Here is a 20,087-nt window from a genome sequence, read left to right as displayed (position 1 = left end):
ATCAGAAGTGAACGGATCAGAATTTAAATCTTACGGGCCTTCCTTAGTACATTAGAATATCATCCCAAATATTATATTATAGTTGGGGTTTAACTTAGTGCAGTAGAAGGAGCTTTCTTGTTCAAAATATCAACAGGTTGGTTTATAATATTATTCCTCTATATTTTATAATTTATCTCCCCGCCCCCAACATTGGGAACTGGTGCAAAAGGCAGCCAACTCACGTAAGGAGGTAACGTTCTGGTAAACCCTTAACTGGCATGTGGACCTGTTTAGTTAAAAAAAAAAAAAGCAATAACTCTCCTCTCAGCTTTTTTCTCATAAGTTTGAAATATTCCTCGGATGTTATATTCCATATAGGTTGGCTATGTTTTCTGTAAACCATCCCTGGCAAATAATGTTGGAAGAGACTGGAAATGGTCATTACATGTTATAGTACCGAGAAGAATGAAGACATGTGAAAGACACCTCAGGCAAGAGAGCTAGGAGAGAAATACCAAGGACGTTGGTGCCAATGGCTAGAGCAACAAAAAGTGGCCTTAAGAGATTTTTTTTTATTTGTATAAAATTGACATGATTTTATTCTTCCTTCTGCAAAAGAAGAATGCAAAAGCAACTTTTTGTAGAAGAGAACCCAAGGAATGGACGCTATCAAGGCCTAGAAGTTTGTCCTTTTGGGTTCTCACTTGAAGCAAGTGATTCCCTTGCTCCAGGGTCTTGTTTTGGTGTTTGTTTCTTGCAGTGTTGGTGAAATGCATCTTTATCAACCTTCAGTTTGTTTCCTATAGTTAGGAGTCTCTCATGGTTTTTCTCCCTCTCTCATGACTTCCCATTGCTGGAGGGGAGGTGGGGAGGGAATGGGGTAACTGGGTGATGAGCATTAAGGAGGGCATGTGATGAGATGAGCACTGGGTGTTATAGGCAACTGAAAATTTATTGAACACTACACCTGAAACTAATGATGTGCTATCAGTCAGCTAACTGAATTTAAATAAATAAATAAATAAATAAATAAATAAATAAAAGAAATGCATCTTCCTCCATCCGCACTTCTTCTGGTGTGGAAAACTTTAAATACATAGCCTTCTGGAGTGGCTGGCTTCGGCACAGAAGTCAGAATACGGTCTTGGCATGGGGGCGGGAGGCGCGGGTTGCAGAGATCTCCGAGGGCAGGAGTACCAGGAGGCCGAACGTGCAGGGCAGAGCGTCCTCGGGCAAGACAGGCCCACCACCATCCCAGAGAGGGCACATCCGCTGCAGCTTTCTGTGCAAGTGCTACCTGAAGGGAGAGGGACAAAGGGCAAGGACCAAGAAGGGTCTTCGAATGCATGTGGGAATAAGAAGGGATCCCAGTCGACCACCAGGTGCCGTACTTAGAAGTTCGTCTGATCTCCGTGCTCTGCCACCTCTTCCTACTGCTCTGATAAGATGTGGCCAGGAAGGCCTTGTACCCTCCCAATAATATTTCGTGTCTCTAGGAGGCGGCCAGTTGTCACAGCACTTGGGATTGGGGCCGAGATGGCATTGGTTTTAGGTGCTTTTCATGACCTCTTCCCCTGTGATCTGAAGGAGCAGAGATAATAGCAGAGGGAAGCCTTCCTTCCAATGAGCTTGAAACCAGATTTTTGGGAGGTGGGTAGGTAGGGGTCAAGAGGTAAGCTTTTAGAGAAGAGAAACTAAACAACCCACACAAACTACTCACAATAAGAAATATGGGAGTGGGGTATAATCTAGGATTGTTTTCCTTTGACTCTCAGAAACCTCACACACAACTTTCCTCATCGTGTACCACAAACCTTGAGAGGTGTGGGAAGGACATCACAAAATGAATCATGTCCATATCCAGGGAGAGAAAAACTTCCTGAAGAGTAAAAAAAAAAAAAAAAGGTAAAAAAAAAAATCAAGTGGAAGTTAAGACCAAGGGTATATGCCATTTTTGCCAATGTGAGACTTGTAGAAATCACTTATCTAATACAGTTTTGCTTTTTCCAAAAGAAGACAATAGTTCTAGGTCTGTTTCATGCTTGGCTCGAATTCTTTATTATTCTTAATGCTATGACATAGTTTTCCATATGTTAGTGAAATACTCATGGTAACTTTCCTGAAGGACAGATAAAAATGAACAAGTTGAGGAATTCAGTGTTCCGTGGATTTGTCTTTCATATATAGGATGAATGTTATCCTTTTCTCTAATGCTTGAACTCTTTCTTGGTGTAAGTTACTCATCCTTGGAGGTCCCACCTTTGAAATCCTTTTTTTTTTTTTCAGCGTCATTTTTTTCTTTTTAAGATTTTATTTATTTTTTGACAGAGACACAGCGAAAGAGGAAACACAAGCAGGGGGAGTGGGAGAAGGAGAAGCAGGCTTTCCACTGAGCAGAGAGCCCGATGTAGGGCTCGATCCCAGGACCCTGGGATCATGACCTGAGCCGAAGGCAGACGCTTAACGACTGAGCCACCCAGGTGCCCCTCACCTTTGAAATCCTTGAGAACTGTTCAGTGTATGAGTCATGTACACGATCTGATCACTTTACATGTTAACTCCTGTATGCCACCAGCTTATTTTTTCCTTGTCACTTAGGATTTAGTGAAGTATATACACCGCACAGAGTAAGCACTTGAGAAGTATTTGTGAATGAATTATTTTTCACCGAAGAGTGGAATGTTTATGCTTCTAATGATGAACACATTCAATCGATAAGCATTCTTGAAGAAATATCTCCAAGTCCGTTTGAGGGCTTAGTACTTCCCGGGCAAAGGTCTTTGACGAGAATTTTCTCCTGGGAGACGAACATACTTTCTGTACATACAAAAAGTGTAGTTTGCCATCCTGATGGCACTCCTGCGTGAATCGTGTGTTCGTCCTAACAGTGAACATTTTCACTGTTTCTGTGTCAGTTGTCACTAATCAGTTATGCATCTGATGTGCAGATCCATCAGGGAATAGAATTTAAGTCATTTTGGCTTTAGCACATATGATATGCTCGTACAGGAGTTTACCAAAGCCTCTTCTGATACATTTTCAGAAGGGGACGTGCATATGTTATGGTACCTCTACGGCAGCAGGGACTGAACTAGCTGACAAGTGACAGGAGGTTTTTTCCCCTCTTTGGTATTTCACAAAAGTGTGCACAAATCATAACAAGTTGCCTCTCTCTCATAAGACAGGGAACATTTCCCTTAAAGCACACATGGCTATATGGTGTGTTTGTGTACATGAAAATTCATGCTGCTATCAATTTTAATTTTGCCATTTTTGTTGTTTTTAAATTACAGGTTTGAGGTTTTTGAAGAGGCATAAATAATTACTTTCAATTTCATGTTGACTGATTTTTTTTTTTTTTACTCTATCACATTCTTAATGAAAAAGTAAAGTTCTTTACCACTGGGAGAAACTATGAGGTACAGGTGACCCATTTCCCTGGAGCTGTTGTTTTCTGTATTTGTCAAGAAAACTTGATAAGTAGTAAACACCAACTGTTTGCTGGGAAGTCCTCTGCTAGACGATGCATGGCAGGCCGTGGTTCACAACATCTGTTTGCACCCTGACCCATGCTTCAAAGCAGGATTAATAGTGACAACGACACTAAACATGTGAGCCCTTGCTTTGCATTGTCTTAATTGGGTACTAAGCTCTGCGGTGTAAGGAATCCTTTGATAACGGTTACAGGTATATCCTCAACCAAATGCAGTTAAGGGGGGCTGGCTGGTGGAGTGGTGAGGAAGTGTGCTTCAGCATCAGCAAGAGCTGGGTTCAAATCTAGCCTTTCGCACTTTCAAGCTGTGGTTTTCGCTGGGTGTCAGGGTCCTCATCTCTCAAACAGGGGTGCTGTGGTGAGAGATCGATGTGAAAATCATTTACACAGAAAATCATTGGCACACAATGGATGTTTAACACATTTTGTTCCTTTGAGCTCCCTTTCCCCTGTGATCTCAGAATAGTGAGAGACCCGGTATAATTTTCTCTAGGTAAGCTCCAATCTAACTGTGTGTTGTGTTTTGTTTCGTTTTATTTTAAGGTAAACTAAGATCATTAGTGAAGAGGTTCCTGGGCCCACAGAAGCTGCCTATGGCTGTGGCATCTAAGAGAAGTGCCAGTAAAATGATCTATTCCACATAGCTAGTGCATGCATTCTTAGAGAGGTGGTTTTTCTTTTTTTTGGGTCAGCGAATGTGTTCTTTTTAAATTACTCAACCTTTCTATAATTATCCGAGACAGTGAGATGTACCCAAAGCACTTGAATGGTAGCTTTTAACCGCCACGAATGTTCCCTTAAATGGAGAGACACTCACTTCATCCCAGGGACTTCAAGGGACTGAAAGAGGGGAGGCTGAGGGGAGAATTTGCCCCGAGCCCTTTAATGATCCATTGATAATCTCAGGGCCCTGGGGTTAGAGGTGGTAGTATTCTTTCTAGAGAAAAACCTGTTTGTACCTGTGTCCTAACCACATAGTATGTTATGATTATCTGTCATGAAGACAATGAGAGCAGTGTTACCAAACCTACCAGCGGTACTTGTTTAGACTTTACTGTCTGTACTGTAAAATAACCCGTGGGGACTGTCCCCCCATTAGTGTAGCCGTTCTTCCCCTTCATACCTTCTCTGTTGCTCACCTCGCTCTTCTCTGTGAGGATGAGGAGTGTGAATCCGAGCTTTTGAGATCTTGAGGAAGTATCTTCCTTTTTCTTTACATATGAAGTGGCTTCTTTTTCTGTTTATATCTTCATGTGAACATTCTGGATGGTAAGAATGACAGATTATTGGCTCAGTCACAATTTGCCTTACACATACCCTCACTGCCAATTTTATTAAAAAAAAGATGTCTTCCTTTATGGAAGAAATAAGCTTATCTTGGTTGTGGTTTAAAAAAAAATCACCCAAAAAACTGTTCCATGAACCAAAATCTTCCATAAAAGCAAATACACTTGATTTCTATTATAAGCCCCAGATGCCGGGGCCTGATTTAACCTGCTTCTTGCCCTACACTCTTATGTTGTAATCATGATTTCAGGATGGTCTCTAACCTAATGAGAGAGCGCTCTTTTGTGGCAAAATAATGATACTGATGACGGTAATAGTAATAATATCATCTTACAAGGGTGCTTTCCTTCCGTCTTCCAGCCTGAGCAGCGAGCCTGTAACAATGTTAGACAGAGAGATGATACCGCACACTCAGTGTGGCCATGCGTTATTGCATCCTCAACAGGCTTAATTAACATAAACTTGTCCAACCTTCTTTTTGCAATGACTCTGAATGAGGATGATGAATAATTTGCTAAGACCCCAGAGAAGAAGACAGTGGGAAAATGAAGAATTTTAATTCAGGTGGTTTGGTCTCATTCTTGTGCTTATTTAATGAAACTCTATTGGGAAGCTTCTTTAAGCCACAAAATACAATTGAAAAAAGAAGAAATGTTAATTAAATTTCTGTATTATTTAAACAGTTTTATGGAGAACACCAAATTTAACTAGCTTATTCATGATTAGGAGTAATGGGGGTGGGGGGAATCTGTTATTTTGTGGTGTGTCTGTCTTCTTCAGAGGTCAATCTGATTTAGATAGGAAGATGATGTTAGCATTCTGGAGCAGTTATCAGATTCCCGGGGGTAGCTTTTACTCTACGACCTTATTGTGCACTTAATGTGACTTTTATCAATGTGTCAGTGTGCTGTCCCTTAACAGACTGTGGTGTTCAAGTAAACGGCAGTGATTCTGTGTTACAGTATGACTTAGGGTCTTATTCTAGTTCTCTTGAATCTAGGTAGAAATTTGAAGTAAAATTTTCATTCTCAAAGTTTTAAAGACATCTTTATTTTCTAAAGAGACGATCATCTTGTAAATGATGATAAAGAGGAGAAAACATATTTTAAAAAATATCATTTGGTTTGTATTGCATTAAGGGAAGCACATTTGAGATTACAGCATTTGCAGAGTTTGTTTTCATACAGCTTTAGGCCTCACTTCGTTAGGTACTTTAGGAACAGAGTAAGAGGGGATTTATGGTGAGAGAGGCGTTGAGCTTTAGATGGCAGTCATTGTACATACATTGTCGATTACTGTACTTTTCATCCTGGGTATGCACTGAGAAGTTAATATACTGCTATCACTCATACAAATAATGTTAAAACTCTTGTATCATTGGAGATTTATATGGCTTACTTATAAAATGAGATGGGATATTTTGGAGGACACACCATGCAATATTACGGGCTGACTGATGCATTAGGATAGACAGAAGATCTGTAAAAACATACTTTTCTGCTCAAGGCTATGCAGCATGCCAAGTGTGGGGTACTTGGCTCTGGTGGGTGCCGTGTGTCTTTAAGGCCCTAAAACCTTTAAGAGGTTTGAGAGTGATGATGTCATTAATTAATAACTGACTGCATGCTAATCAATACAATAGGTACACACTGTAATGGCTTATAAGCATGATGGCTTTTTAATGGCTCATGTATAAATGTTAATTGATTTAAAACAAAAGGAAATTTCTGTCTATTGGGTCAATAGTTTATGGATTATGACTACCTTTTAGTTTGAGATTGCTCATGAGTGTTCCTTCCTCACCCCTCCTCCTCTACCCACCTAGCTCTTCTATGTTTTTTAATCAGGAATGCCTGTAAACAAGATATATCAGACCAATTATTGAGACTGGAATCCAATAACACTTGTAAAGCCCCAAAGGCTTCTATAAGATGCCCCACTGGGGCTTCCCAATATATATCCTACAACATGGAATATACATGACTCTGTGGAAAGTGCTGTGTTCATTTCTTTCATAATATATTTTATACAGAAGATATAGGTCCAATAAATATGAAACCCTTGATAAGCTGTCAAGGATTTTGTATTTGAGTTTTTTGATACTCAGTGTATAGAGTTAAGAGAGCTATCCTAAGTGACCTAAAAGATAAGGCTGTGGTATTTATTCTAACATCTAAATTAAGAATCAAATAGACTTAGAACAGATTTAACATCAGAAACAAGAATTGGCAGATGGAATTTTACCTAGGAGACTCCCATTGGCAAGCACGGCAGTAGCTCATAACAGACAGATGAAGACTTAGGAGTTGGTTGTCGCAATATAGCTTTGTGCTTAATAGAACAGGGGGTGTGCAGTGAATTCTTTATCATTCCAGACAGCAGTTATCGTTTCGTCTCCTCCTTCAACTGCCATGTGAGCATTTTTCCCCCCCCGTTTTATTGCTCCATTCTTGGAGGTCTGTTTTGGAATGGTGCCAGTTATCTTTTTTTCATTTAGGCAAATTTTACATCAAAATGCTGATTTTATATATGAGGAAACTGGTGGCTTTGAATAGTATCCCCATCGCCTTTTATACGAATGTGCACAAAGTTTAAAAACGTAAATGGTATTAGAATGGGTATTGTGAGAAACAGCAGTCCTCTGTCCAATTGCCTCTGACTTCCTACAGTTCTCACTCCTCAGAGGAGTACTGTCAACTCTTCTAGCTGACTTTTTTTCCTGGTGTTTATTTCCATATTTAAAACAACATTACATTACAGAGTCCTCCTTTTTCAGTTTTGAATATTATCTACTAATTTCTTTGTATGGAAGATAGGTATTTAGCACATTTACATCATTCCCTCCACAACAATACCCTTGCTAAAAACTTCTTGGACAGGTTCAGTGTTTATATTTTTCTCCATACTATTAATCTATACCCAAATTTCCATAAGTATAAATCTCCTCTTACTATGTTCAAACACCTCAGGTAATCTGCCCGAGAACAGAAGGGAACATGAGACAAGGAGTCTCTTTTCGAAGGTGGCTCTGTGTGTGTGTGTGTGTGTGTGTGTGTGTGTGTTTGGGGTAGGGCATTAATCTTAAGGGACAAACTGAAGAAGAGGGCTAGTGAAGGGGACTGAGGAGGAATGGTCAAAGATGTGGGAGGAAAACCAGGAGAAAATGGAAGACAAAGGAAAGAGTGTCAAGAAGGAGAGGGTAAACAAATGTCAAAAGCCACAGAGAGATAACATAAGAGGAAGACAAAAAGGCATCTAGTGGTGGCGGCCAGGGTATTGGGGTCCAAAGTCTCAATGCAATGGGAAATAATAAATAACTTTGTATTACTGACTTGAGGAGCTTGGTTCTGAAGTAAAGGAGAAAGAAGGCAAAAATAGTTAGATGTGGATAAAAAATTAAGTTTAAGTTTTGTTTGTTTGTTTTTGAAATTGGAAGACTTTAGCATGTTTCCAGGTGAAGGGGTAAATTGAAAATCTGTAGGTGACCAGCAGTCTTTTCCAATCACCCCTTTGACAATTGTATTATAATTTAATGGTACAATTTTCCTATATATTGTACCTTATCATGTTTAACGGGCTGCTAGAAGAATTATCTTACTTTATCTATACACACACACACATACATGTTGACAACTGGCAGTTTAGAGGGGCAAATGCCCACTTCAGAGACTGGAGGCAAGACTCAAACATGCCCCCTCCTCCTAGTCCAGAGCCCTTCCCACCATTCTGCAGCTGCCCTTTGAGTTCTCCTTTGCCTCGTGGTTGATCCTTGCTGTGAAGAATCTCCTCTGTTCTTGCTTGTTCTGGCCAGGCTTATGTGTCCATCTGCCTGCTACTATCATTTCCTTCAAATCCACAGCTATATCATGTGTTGACTAACTTCATCACACCATGAAGCTGCTGTTACTATTCAAATCATACACAGATCCAGACATTTTGCAATGGAAAGAGATTCTCTCCAGTCTAGTAACCTATTTTGAGGACATATTTTCGTATGACTGTCACTAGAAACACCATTATCTTAAACGAAATGTGGACTTAGAGCCATACATCAGGATAGATAACAAAACCACTCTATGTAATTGGAATTTAACCTGGACACTGATGGTCTTTGGCTGCCAAACTCGACGTGCAAATCTCACTAGGAGTATATGTGCTTCTCATTTGATGGTTTTTATGACTTTGGTCAACCAGAGCTCCAAAGGCTGGTTTATTAAATGGGTAGCAAAGGCAAGTGATGGTTTTCAGTTCTGCATTATCATTGAAAATATTTGGCGATGTGTAAGTTTCCTGGGTGCAGGATAGCACATTCCTCAATAATTCACTCAATCTACAAAAATGTCTTCAGAGTCTACTATTTTCCAAGAACTATGCCAGATGTATCCTGCATTTAAGGGGAGGGGGTGGTTTCAGTTTTATAAGAGAGACAGAAAAAATCAGTGTATTATGAGAATGTCATATGATAAGGGCAAGATGTCTCCACTGTGCATATTGGACTATAGGATTGCTCTGGAATCCATCTAGGTGGCATAAGGAAGAAGGATGAGCTTAGAGGATGAGTAAGAAGAGTGAGAGTGACAGAGAAGGAAAAGAAGACTGCCAGGCAGAAGGAAAAATATGTGCAAAGGCTTAGAGGCACAAGCAAGCAATAGGAAGATTGGTGCATTGTAGGAGGAGTAAGCATGTCATATGTCTGGAGTTCAGGGTACATGTGGAGAGTTTGGCGAGTGGGAATGCTAGGGAGCCTCCAGATTCTCAAAGGCCTTGCTTTTAAGGAGGTTGGATTTTAGGAGAATTTTGGAAATTCACAGATGGGTTTTTGAGCAAAAGAGTCATGTAATGCCATCAGTCTTTTAGGAATACCAACACTGAATTAGAAGGAAGAGTGACTAGGGTCATGAGACCAGAAAGCCAGGTGACAAATTCTGCCCTGAGCTGAGATTATGGTTGTGGATGAATAGGAGGGAAGATGAGAGAGACAATAAGAAGATAGAATCAACTGAGCTTCATGACCAATTTGGTGTAACATGAAGGAGAAGCCTTGTGAACGGTCACGCTGGCTTCTCAGTAATTCCTATTTTGAATTTTTAGAGCTAATGGTGCTGGGATGTGCTTTGTGGTAACCTGAATAGCTGGATTATACGTGGGGAAGCATTCAAGAATTTCTGAATGACAGTGTTCAGTTAATGACAGTGTCCAGCTAAAATTTCTTAAATACAGTATATAAAAAATTCCCAAATATGAGTGTTATTTAGTGGCATCTTCAGCACTGTTGGGGACCTCGATTAAAAAATCTGGGGCACCTGGGTGGCTCGGCCGGTTAAGCATCTGCCTTTGGCTCAGGCCATGATCCGAGGGTCCTGGGATGGAGCCCCGCTGAGCTGGGAGCCTGTTTCTCCCTCTCCTCCCCATTCGTGCTCTCTCTTGCTATCTCTGTCTCTCTCTCTCAAATAAATAAATAAAATCTTAAAAACAAATCCTAGGCCTCCATTTATATTCTATGACTCATGATTAACCATATACAAATGCTAATGCAATTCTGAAATGAAAATGCTCTGAATTCTCAAGGATGCTCCTCCCCATGCTACAGAAAAGTGTGTAAAGTTGATATAAATGTCAGGCATTTCCTTTCTTTTTCCAGGGATTATGTTTGATCCTAGAAATTTGAAAGTTTTCATAAATTATGAAACGTGAATACTTCAAACTCACTAAAAAAGCCAAAGAAACCTCACTTTTTTGACACTAGCCAGTTGGCTTTGGTATCCTGAGAACTGACCCGGACAGGTCTGTTTGGTTTTTGCATCTTTGAGAGTAGAATGGCTTTTACATTTTTTTAAAGGGGAAAGTATTTACCTTTGTGTTTGCAAACTTCATAAATGTTCACTGCGAACAATAGAGAAACAAAAGAAAAATATATAAAATAAAAAATCAAAAGTGCCATAGAGTCTACCATGATTCCATCACTGGAAACAATGGTTAAAGTTTCGGGGATATCTTCCAGATAAACACGCATGTATTTTTTTAATGCTATCATATTACACATAGTTTCTGTAATCTGCCTTTTTCAATTACCGATGTCATGAACATGTTTCCATGTAAATATATAAGTAGCTATCCTTTGTATTATTTTACATATATCTAATTTCTTCATCGCGTTCCTTCTTAGTTTTTTCCCCTAAATTTTCAACTGTGTTGCTATGAATATCCTGGTACATAGTTATTTATTTATTATTTTTTCCATTCCTTCATTTAAATAAATTTCTAAAGTAGAACTGTTGCTTCAAAGTTTGCATATATTTTAAATTTGGGTAAATATTTTCAAGTTAACACCTCAAGTTGCGCTAAGCACTTTTCTCCACATACTGTTACCTACCTTAGTGTAATCAACTTTTGATTTTTCTTTCTCTAGGAATTAGGAAGAACAAAACAAAACATAACTACTTTAACTTGGATAACTTTTCTTTTTAATGATGCTATTTATCTGATGCTTATCGTTCTTTTACATATTCTCTTTTACAAATTACTTGTTAAAGTTCTTTGCTAAATTTTCTGTTGTGATCCATTTGTTTATGGATTATGAAAAGCTCTTCATATGTTAAAGTCAAACTTTTCCTTACAACTTACGATTTAGAGATTTGCTAAGAGAGGCTTCTCCTTCCTCAAGATTATAAGTAGAGTAAGTTTTCATTAAAGCCAAAAAACCTAGGGATAAAAGATCATGTGAAGAACTAAAAAATAATTACCGAGCTTACTAATAGAAAACATAGGCAATTGCAAATGACTGCGGGATGGCCTTTAACGGAAGGAGAAACTTGTTTAATTTCACAATAAAATGGAAATAAGGACTAGGCTACAAATTGTACAAGGGTGGGGAGATCTGTCTTGTTCTATGCTGTGTCCCCCCCGTGGCAGCACCTAGAACACAGAAGTTGCTTAATAATATTTTTGGAATGAATTAAAGAATGCATGCATCCAAGCTTACATGAATGAGTACATGAAACTTGAATTAGGAAATACTAAAAATCAGTATTTTTTCTATAAGCACCGAGAAGAGAGAGAACACTAATGTCAACTTTCACTATCACTGGGAAACTGGTAATTTAAGCTTTAAAATCCATTTGTTTATTGAGATTTTTTTCTTGACTTAAGATCCCAAATTTTACTAATGTTTGTTAGGACATTAAATTTGTATCCTTTATAAACTATAGTGTTAGTCTTTGAGTAATATAATGCTAAGGAGGATAAGAGAATTAAAAAAGAATCAACACTATATTAGAGAATCAAGTTAAAACTGGGCTGACATTAGAATATTCATTATTTTGTGCTTTACCCTCAAATGAATGACAAAAGACATTTTGGAATCTTTTTCATTTGGGACTCTTGAGCAAATTCCAAGGTCTGACAAAATGTAAAGTATACTGGGAAAAGTGTAAGAGATAATCTAAAGAATTAACCTCCATTAAAAAAAGATAGGAGAATGACTTATTGTTTTCATTGTAACCAATTGTTTGATCATTTTAAGGTTGGGTTAGTATACTAATGCCTAAATTCTGAGTTCCAGTTTATGGAATAATACAATAACCTTCCCCCCCCCTTTTTTTTTTTATAATTGAGATACTTTCTTGGATGATTAAAAATAGATTTTTATAAGTTGTGTTCTGTAGCATTTTTTTCCCTGAAAGAATAATTCTTTTTTATTAGTGTAATAGCTAATTTTAATTCCATGTCACACAAACCCCCTTAACTTTATATGGCATTTTATATAGTAATGTTTATTTCCTATACAAACTCTCTAGGATCTTTTATCTGTTTTATATCCCATTGAATTCTCCCTGAAACTGCACTAGTTTACAATAATTTTATTACTTTATTAATTAAACGTTTTCCAACAAGCTAGCTATGGCATTTCTTATCATCAAGGGTTCCATTAGTTTTTAATGGTGTGAGACAAAATTACCATTTACCCACATGCAATTTAAGAAGCATCATTAACACAGGAAAAGCACCAGGTGGGATTTCTAATAGTTACTGTTTCTCATTTTTGTTTTTATTTAAAAGGAATAACTGGTTTTGACATTTTTTTTTTTTTTTGCTTCTATATTGCCAAATCTTCACTTGGATTTTATGATCGAGATAATTTAAAATAATGTTCTTCTATCTCCTTAGGCACTATTCAACAGTATTTCACTGATGTGCACGCAGCTCCAGTCTAGCACTTTCCCCAAACAGTTGGGTGACTGTTGTCGGTGCAGACGACAGGACAAAGAGAGTCCCGTGTGGACTCAGGCAGAGGGTGCAGCCGAGGGTGTGGGCAGGGCCAGAGGGGCGGCCACAGACCTGCCTCTGCTATCAGGGAAGCTGGAGCACTGGGATGGAAAAGATCTAGGGGGTCTTGAAAAACCACAAGAAATCCTAGGACTCTTGTAAGGAGGACACTCATTTTTCTTTCCTGCAGATCATATGAACTCTTGGGAAGAGGTCACCTGTCATAGGATAGGTAATGCTTGCCCTCTTGGAGATGGAAAGTATCCATTCCTATAAAATAAATGTAAGAGAACTAATCAGGATTACTCAGGCTTTGAAGTTGGTAACAACATGGATACTTTCAGAAGATTGAGAACATGCAGGTATCTTGCAATTCAGTGTATTGTAAAACATATAGAACATGTTACAGACCCCTACTTCTTATAAACCCTAACTAGAAGTGGACGTTTATTCAAGTCTTCGACAAAATGCCCGTCAGCTATTAACAAAAGGCAAAACTAAAACTAGATGTACCAAAAGAGGTGTTATGAAGCCAGTTTGGGCAATCATTTCAGATTTTGCTTTTATTGGATAGTTACTGTTCTAGAATATAAAGGAATTAGAATAGTAGAGGAAAATCAGAATTTTACAAAGACAGGGTTTGGGAAAAATCTAAGCTCTTTGACACAAAATAGATAAAATTTAGTGAAACTGACCAGGATTCCAAGATATTTTTCATCAAAGAGTGGAATGTATTCAAGAATAATGTACTTGTTTGACTCAGGAAAGCCGAATTAAAACATCTTTAATCATCTCCTAAAAAATGTTTTATAAATCTTATTACCTGAATAATCTCTTGATAAATGAAAAGTGTTGGCTTGATACCTAGTCTGTATGTCCTTTCTTTTGAGTGCTTTGTAAATGAATAGATGTACGTTAGTACATTATAGGGGTGTGTAGTTTATTTATAGAGCGGTCTGCTCCGGGGGATTTTTATATAAAAGTATTAAATGTCATTCAATTTGATAAATATTTATTGATCACTTATTATAGGTTTATCATATGATATATATTGTATTTTGGTTAGCCCACTACATTGCGTGACAAATTTTTGTTTCATTGCAAAGAGAATTGCTGTAATAGAGGAGTATTAAGAAAAAAAGTGGAGCGGAAAAAATATGAATGAAGTAAAGTCTTCTAAACGTGGAAGTTCTGACACCTAAGAAGAAATAGTTTACTTCCTAAGATTAACATATTTTATATCAAGCCAATTCTACACTTCCCGCTTGTATCAATCCACATTTTTAGTTAATTGCCCAGTAAATATGTGTCTGGATACAGAAAATACTTAGGCTCATTCACAGCAGTATTGTATGGGTGGCTATTTTTTTCTTTGTCTGCACAATGATCATGTGCTAGGACAATTCTATATTTGTGTTGCCTACAAAAGAGAAAAATCAACAAATTTATTGATGAGCTTCTGTGTTGCATTTACTCCTCTAGAGTAGTGTTCCTCTATTTTGAACTTGACCTAAATCAGTTATTAAATTTTAAGCAAGTCACTCTATCACTTTGAATGAGAGATGTTATTTGGATGGATTGCTTTTAGCATTGGTATATAGGAAGACTCCAAAAATTCTTCTCTGAAACGATTAAATGATTACATAATTTACTGGGTAAATTGTCGTTTATTTGGGATGACACTAACACTAGATTTCCAGGGATCTGGTAAAGCATTTTTGGTGCTGCTGGATTCCTAGCATTTGCTCTATTTCCATTCAGTGTGCTTTTATTGTGCTTGAAGCTGACAGAAAATTGCTATAGCCAATCACCAAAAAGTGCTTATTTTTTTATGATGTTTTATTTTCATTGCTCAACATTAACATAATGAAACTTTAGATTTTTCTATTAAAACAATGCAGTACATGTGAAGTGTCACGATGAATGACAATTTCTTGTGATATACATTTTGGCGCTTGTAAAATAAAGATTGACATTAGAGCTTCCTGGATTGGATACTCTCCAATTTTATTTAGAGGCTATATAAAAGGCGAATACATATCACACACACACGCGCACGCGCGCGCACACACGCACACACACACACACACACACACATAATATTCCTAACCAGAAGAAAAGTAATACAAATTATTTATTGGAGCATTGTTATTTCTATAAATATTATTATTCAGCATATATGAATGTGACAGAAAGAATTTTTTTGGAAGTAGTGAGCCATTGAGAAAATTTCTTAATTTTCTTTTGTGTGGATAGCATAAAATTGGTGAGCTTAAAAAAATCCAATTCTTGCGTGTACCTATAATGAGTTTTGACTGCTTTTGTTTCGAATCGTTTTTCATAAAATGGCACAGAAATGAAGATATCTACAATGGCAAGAGAAGACATGTGATGAAAGTCTGAAATTAAAATCCAGACTGGGTGGGACACGTACTACAATCAATCAATGGTGTAAGTCAGAGATCCAAGTCTCAGACAATTGAGAGAAGAGAATTGGGTCAGAGAGCTGCTTCCACTTTGCTATTGTGTACTGTGCACTCTCCAGAGCTGGGCACATTCTGGAGAAGGAAAATAGCAAAGTGGTTTAGATGCAAAGGATTTTGGCGTCAGATACCTTTTATTTCCTGTCTTGTCTCCAAGTGATCTTGGGCAAGTCACTTCATCTCTCTCAGACCTGGTTAGGTTTTCTCAACTGAAAAAGGACAGGGTTGGATGGTTTTAAGAGGCAGATGGGATGAAGCAGTAAAAGCTCTGACCACAATGTTTGGCACCCTGTGCAGGTCAATAAATAGTTACCATCCTACCCATCATGTTTGTGTCGCTTCTACTTGCCGCAGAGACATAGTGACCCATGAGGTGGCTTGATTTGTGACAAATATTTCTTTATTGAATTTAATTGAATAGCCAGGATTTTGGTAATTAAAGGAACTATTCTTAGAAATAATAGCTGACATTTATGAGCATTTACTATGTGCCTGGCATAGTGCTGGGCATGGATGTCTTGGTGTATGTGTGTGCACATGGATGTGTGTGTGCGCGTGCGTGCGCACACACACAGAGTCTCATTTTATTCTCTCCAAACATCTATGAAGTAGGTACAACTTTATTACTATGTTAAAGAGGAGGAAATGGAGGCCAGGGAGCTTCAGTCTCTAGTCCAGCATCTCTCCCTTATTAAGTGATGGCAGTGGGAGGCACATCTAGGTAGTCCCGGAGCTCACATATTTAACACTAGGAAGAAAGTTGTAGACTGAACGTCAAATGAACACAAATAATTCCCTTCAGGGATGAGTCACAAGAAATGTAGAGCACTGAGAAAGAAGAACCAACAACAGAAACAAAACAAAACAAAACACAGAAATTGGTGCTTTAGAAAGTAAGATCATTTTCAGAGGTGAATGGACAGGAGATAGTCTCACCATTTAAAAAATACGTTTGCAATGGCCATGATTTAGATTTGTTGAAGGTTTTCTTCTTTGGGGCTCAGTTTTCTCAGTCGGAAGTGAGCTTGTCGGAAAAATGAACTCTCAGTTTCTTTCTGTGGTTCTAACCTACGTTTTTTTCTTCATGAGTTCTAATCAGCTACAAATAACATTTCCCACTTTTCCATGTGTCACTCAGAGGGGGTCCCATCTAATGTCTGGTCACCTCTCATTACATTTCAGAACTGTAAGTTGACAACTGACTCCACTGCCTGTCAGTTTGCCAACATGTCAAGGGGCGGTGGTGTTGGTGGTACAGAGGGAAAGAAACTGGGAAACATGATGACCAAGGGGCTCTCTTATTAGCAGTGGAAGCAAATAGTGACATAATGTGGGCAGAATTCTCTCTCACACATAAACACATCTGTGAATATCCAAAAAGAAATCCATGTATGTAAACAGAATCTAGTCCCATTTAATATTTTAAGCCAGTAACCTAACTTTTTTCCTTAAAATTCTGTGTTTCATGCTACCAGGGAATGAAAGGTGGGCTAAAACAGGGTCGTTTAGCCTTATCTGAATGGTTAGGTGAAGTGTCTGTCCAGAAGAAGTATGGTCATCAAAATCTTGTTCATCGAAGCAGTCTATTATTTCAACTTTAACAGCATTATCAACAAAAAGACATTTTATTTTGCCTACTCTAGTGCAGTATGAGATGTAGACACAGTGATGAACTGTATGAACATGGAACTTGGAGGTAGGAGCAAGACGTATCAGGCATTCTGAGCGAGTCATCTGACAGGTAGGCGATGTGGTTGAGTGGACCAAGGATCAGTCAACTGGGGTTCTGGGTCTGACTGCAGCCCTCAGTAGCATTGCTAAGCTGTAGTTCTCTGCTCCCAACATGGTGATAATTCTTGACACAGGCTATGAAGTTCCACATGGCATCACGGGGCTGTTGCAAAGAGTGAGATGATCTCATGGAAGCCCTTTGGGAGCAATAAATCACAGATGTGAGGTAGTTCTGTGACTGACTTCATTGTGAGAGGGCCTAGATGAAGGCAGTCTTACGCGATGATAGCAGCATTGCCAAAACAAAATCTGCAGAAAAGCAGGATAAGTATTCGCAGAGGTCCATGGACATAAATAACAAAACAAGGAGGCAGGGTGTGCCGGAATTTAAGTGCTGGAGAGGTTATATGGTATTAAAGAGAAAAGTTAGCAATGGAGTCAGCCACGGTCAGTTTTGGTATCTACTAAGTTATCTTAACATTTTCATAGCTTGGAACTGTGAAGGATGAACTGGTTAATAGAATTTTGGAAAATAGAAACTTAGAAAACACAGTCACACCAGAAAATGTTGGACATTTTAAGTACCTGAAATTTTAAATGCATGCTTAAAACCATGTACTTGTCCCAGTTGCCATAAATATTGCTTTATGGTAGAAATAACCCTAGAAAATTCTGGTGTCTTCTTTGTCTCTTGAATGGCTGTCTTAAGGAATCAAAGTCAGGTACATATATTAGCTCATCTCAATGGTGAACATTACTGGTCAAGTACCTTCGAAAATATTAATCAAAGTGCCAAAGTAACTTTATAGCAGGGTTTTTCAACATCACCATTGTCAATATTTTGGACCCCCTAATTCTTTGTTGTGGGTCACTGTCCTGTATCTTGTGGGGTGTTTGTTAAGCATCCCTGGCCTCTGCTCACTAGATGCCAGTAGCAATTTTCAGTTGTGATGACCAACAACGTTCCTTGATGTTGCCAAATATGCCCTGGGGAACAAAGCTATCCTCATTTGAGAGTCACCGCTCCGTAGTGACTTGAGGCTTTCAGCTTTCATGACTCAGGATTCCAAAAATTCTGGGATAGTAAAATTAGTTAGATATATATTATAGAGAATAAATGAATACATATTTAAATGTTGTGTTTCTAACCTACCCCTCATGCTAACACTCTCTCTCTTGTGGTTTTGTTATGAAGATACATCATTCTCTTCGTGGTCAGACAGTGTGCTTCTGAGGGTGGGGACTGGGTTGTATTTCTAAGGATCTGTATCTTTTTCTCTTCTAACTCTGCAGTCTCTTGCATTTTCATCCACCTTCTGTGTTTCCTTATTACATCCCTCGGATGGTTCTCAAAGTAGATGGAAGTATAGGTGCACTTGCTCGTTCCTCCAGCTCTTTGAAATGACTATTATTCCCACTTAGCTCATTTTCCCCCTGCATCAGTGCCTCCTGTGTCTTAAAAAAAAAATTCTTTTTTTCTTACTAACTCATCTTCTAGGCATCCAGGCACAGCGTGGGGTCAACTTTATCATTTTTCCCTCTTTGCTTCCTCTGCCAATCAATTAAAAGTTTGTATTACTTCTAAATCTACAGTCTCCTGATTCTTCTGTTCAACCAACAATCTCTTTGAAATATCCCCTAGCTTTTAGCTGTACAATTGTCACTATCTTCTAACTGCCCTTCCTGCCTCCAGTCTTTCTTCCACATGTATACTTTACAGTGTTAGACTAGATTCCCTGAAACACACCCCTCCCAACAAATCCTTTAGCCCTCTAAGGACTAAGGACTGACCCTGATTTACTTCTTCAACCCTATTTCTTATAACTGGAGCTAAAGATTATTTCTCCTTAACCTGTATTTATTTAGGATTTTATTAATTTCTTTGAATTCTGTCATTGTCTCTAAATCATTTTTTTCTTTTGTGTTTTAGATAATTTTGATTTACATTTGAGAAAGAAACATAGACCCCCTTTAAAGTCTGAAGATATATATGGGAATAGGAGAATCTACTTCTACTTAAGTACTTTAAAGTTACTTTAAAGATTATTTTGGAGAACTACAATATGCAGATGGTTATAAAATACTTTATATAGAATTCATGCATCCCTGATGTTGATACTGTTTATTTTTCTTCTTGGAATTTAACATAGAGCAGGCCTTCTTTACCTCCTCATCTTATGGTGGGACATGAATATGCAAATTTAGTTTCTATATTAAAAAATTGTACATGAATCTTAATCTGCATTCCACTTCAATGGGTATTAAAAATACTCGCTTAGGAGAGGCTGACTCTACAAAGTTCAAATATGGAGGTAGCATAGATAATTAGAGGGAGCCATGATTGTCTAGTGGCACTTACTGAGACAGCCATTGGTCCATTTATTGGAGGGGAGTGAACACACATTGAACTTGTCCTCAGGAATGCTAACACAGTTCTGTGGGAGAAGGCTTTGGCTTGAGCCCAGGTTGGTAGTAAATATAGGCCATTACTAGTTGATGTCTGTTTGATGGTCTGTGTGAAATGAGTCAGTGGTCTCAGTCCAGTTATTAGAAGACAGGTGTCTACATCTCAAAACATCATGACAATTGGCACTAATTGGTACCCCTAATGGGAGTCTCAGCAGAGAAGCAGAGGAATCAGTCAGGGGAGAGGAGAAATTATTATTGTCCTGCCCTTCAAGAGTTTCCTTTCCATCAACAGATGATGGAAAATTCCCCCGCTTCAGATAAAAAAGTCTTTGGGGATATAAGCAGAAAGTAATACTTACTACTAGAAGAAGAATATTTTCAGAAGAGCTAGACATTTCCAATACTGAAAGAAATGTTAGTTATTTGTCCATCATCAT

The 20,087-nt window shown here is 38.3% G+C and overlaps 1 long non-coding RNA gene across 2 annotated transcripts in view; it reads right to left on the bottom strand.

Annotated features, from left to right (window-relative positions):
• Window positions 1–2,460: 2,460 nt before the first annotated feature.
• LOC116633082 overlaps window positions 2,461–20,087 on the bottom strand; it is a 33,113-nt gene continuing 15,486 nt past the window's right edge. Inside the window, exons 2-3 of one of the 2 annotated variants that reach the window (XR_004299560.1) lie at window positions 4,599–4,737; window positions 2,461–3,828 (exon numbers count right to left, since the gene is read on the bottom strand). This is a non-coding gene — a long non-coding RNA (uncharacterized LOC116633082). The remainder of the gene's footprint in view (window positions 3,829–4,598; window positions 4,738–20,087) is intronic. The other variant, XR_004299561.1, reaches the window with a different exon arrangement.

This window comes from Phoca vitulina, unplaced genomic scaffold (genome assembly GCF_004348235.1).
Source record: "Phoca vitulina isolate PV1807 unplaced genomic scaffold, GSC_HSeal_1.0 scaffold1, whole genome shotgun sequence".
NCBI classification, from domain to species: Eukaryota; Metazoa; Chordata; class Mammalia; order Carnivora; family Phocidae; genus Phoca; species Phoca vitulina.
This window is presented reverse-complemented; position numbering and strand designations above follow the sequence as displayed.